Below are 2,722 nucleotides of genomic sequence, written 5' to 3'. Positions count from 1 at the left end.
GGGGAGAGCAGTCTGGTTGCTGACTTAGCTCTTGGTCTGGCCAGCAGGCCTCGGAGAAGCATGGATGTGGCAAGATTGGCCTCCCAGCGATTTCTTAATGTTTTTTAAAAATTGATTTTAGAGAGAGAGCAAGGGGGAGGGAGAGAGAGAAACATCGATCAGCTGCCTCCCACGTGCACTCCAGCTGGGGATGGAACCCACAACCTGGGTATGTGCCCTGACAAGCAACTGACTGGTGACCTTTGGTGCCTGGAATCATGCCCAACCACTGAGCCACACAGCCCAGGGCAGCCGCCCAGGACTCTTTGGTGGTTTGGACACATATTCAGTTAAGTAGAAGTTTGACTTTACAAACAGTGAGGTTTGGGGGGACATTAAGTAGAAGGTGATGAGCTGTTTAAAAGTCTGTGACTTTCCCCTGCTTCCCAGAGTTTATGACCTGGGCCACTGTCTGTGCTCATGACCCCGCCTCCGCCTCCGCCTCCCTGGTGCTTGCTCCCATCAGTGATGGTGGGGGTAGGAGAGGCAGAAGGAAGTCAAGGAGCTCCCACGCTTCTCTGTGTTCTTCTGCAAAAAAAGGATCCAAATTATCCACATGGGACGTGGCCTCACAAGGGGAGAGGAAGCTGGGAAGGACCATCGCTTTACAGTAAACGGTGGGGATACTGAGCCCAGAGGGAGCTAGCCAGAGGGGACCTGGAAGTCCTGCAATCCCTGCTGTGGCCCCGCCCCCGGCCTCCTGCAGGCCCTGCTGTGGCCCCGCCCCCAGCCTTCTTCTCTGCTGTGGCCCCGCCCCCGGCCTCCTTCTCTGCTGTGGCCCCGCCCCCAGCCTTCTTCTCTGCTGTGGCCCCGCCCCCGGCCTCCTGCAGGCCCTGCTGTGGCCCCGCCCCCCGCCCCCTAGAGTCAGGACTTGAGGTCTAACAGTGCAGTGTGTCCTAAGCACAAGGGAACTTAAGCAAAGGTCCATCCTGGCGCAGGAGCCTGGCTATGGGGCAGGGTAAGCGCACCATGAGGAAGCTGTGATTTTTAAGTTGTTTGCTTTTAGGGGGTGAGACCAATATTTAACCGTTTGAGTCCCAAGCAGCGTGATTGCGCTGCTGAGATTTTATGTCGAGAAAACATACGATTTGTTTGAGTCCCAGGGGGTATTGAAAAAACACTGTCGAAGAATCCCAAAACAGCGCAACCGCGCTTTCTCTAAATGAGTACGAAAAGACCCAAACAGCGTGATAGCGCTTGTTTTATTTTATGTCGAGAAATACCAAGCAGCGCGATCGCATGCTTGGGACTCAAACGGTTAAGGCTTCATTACAGCTTTCCTTATTGAGGAATTTGCTCAGTCGTGACAGAGCTTTGCTGGGAACTACTAATGCATATATCTTGGCTTATTGGTTGTGTTTCATGATTAGATAAAATTGACCCCTTATTTCTCTTATGGGGATGGATCTGAATTTCCCCCTTGAAATGCCAGGAGTAAGAGACTTATACGTATTTGGACAAATGTGAGCACATTTCCCTTGTTTATAGCCACTAAGATGCCTGGCCTGGGGGCAGAAATTGGCTCGGCAAAGCTGGGGTGATCTTCTCTTAGAAATGTGCTTGATCTTCGACGCTCTTAAGAAGGTGTGAGCCCATAGCCGGAACGGCCGACAGTAAAGTAGGTGCGTCCGCCTCACGTGGTGGAGGAGAAAGTCTTCACTCTGGGTCCTGCGTCGGGCGGAGCCTGAATTGTCAGTCAGTCGGTGCTTTTTAAAATGCCCGTGTGTTGTCTGGAGCTCCCTCCCTGGTGGGTCCTGAACTCTGATCTTTGCCTGGTCAGAGCCTCAGCTCAGCCTCCCTAGTGTTTACGTTGCTGTCTCCACACCCAGCAACTGTGCTGAGTGAGAAAGGCTGCCTCCAGGGGGGCCGTCTCGGGAAGCTCGGGACTTTGTCTCCCGGACCCTCTGCCTGTGCAGAGCCTGCAGTCCACCCCTTGCCCAAACCGACAAACAGCTAAAGTGGCCGCAGAGGGTCTGTCCCCCAAGTCTGCACCTCTGCCCTCCCGACCTCACTGATGACTAGGTGCCCTCAGAGACCATCTGTGATTCATCTGGTTCCTCTATTTCTTCTCAGGGGGGCGCTGGTTCCTGCCAGCTCCTCCATCCCAACAAAAACAGGAATAAGAAGCCAACTTGTACTTGTGGCCCTTGTGATTCGGGCTAACTGAACCTTTTACTTTTGAGTTGGCTACTGGGAAGCTCCGAGCCCAATTGGAGGCCCATCCCTAGCAAAGCATATAGAACCAAAGGCAATGTGTGTTGGATATTAACCTGAAATAAGCTCCTTCATTATAGTCCCTATTTTTTGTTCCCCTTAACCCAGCGGTTCTCAACCTGTGGATCTCGACCCCTTTGGGGGTCAAATGACCCTTTCACAGGGGTCGCCTAAGACCATCGGAAAACACATATATAATTACATATTGTTTTTGTGATTAATCACTATGCTTTAATTATGTTTAATTTGTAACAATGAAATTGGGGGGTCACCACAACATGAGGAACTGTACTAAAGGGTCGTGGCATTAGGAAGGTTGAGAACCACTGCCTTAACCCATCTTTCCTTCCTTCCTTCCTTCCTTCCTTCCTTCCTTCCTCCTTCCTTCCTTCCTTCCTTCCTTCTTTCCTTTCTCTCTCTCTCTCTCTCTCTCTCTCTCTCTCTCTCTCTCCTTCCCCCTCCCTCCCTT

General features: G+C 52.0%; 1 protein-coding gene across 1 annotated transcript in view; it reads left to right on the top strand.

Annotated features, from left to right (window-relative positions):
• DDR2 (discoidin domain receptor tyrosine kinase 2) overlaps positions 1-2,722 on the top strand; it is a 66,630-nt gene that overhangs the window by 30,746 nt on the left and 33,162 nt on the right. The window lies entirely within an intron of this gene.

The sequence above is a fragment of the Myotis lucifugus genome, unplaced genomic scaffold (assembly GCF_000147115.1).
Source record: "Myotis lucifugus unplaced genomic scaffold, Myoluc2.0 scaffold_507, whole genome shotgun sequence".
Taxonomy (NCBI): domain Eukaryota; kingdom Metazoa; phylum Chordata; class Mammalia; order Chiroptera; family Vespertilionidae; genus Myotis; species Myotis lucifugus.
Note: the sequence above shows the minus strand (reverse complement) of the source record. Positions and strands in the feature narration are given on the sequence as shown.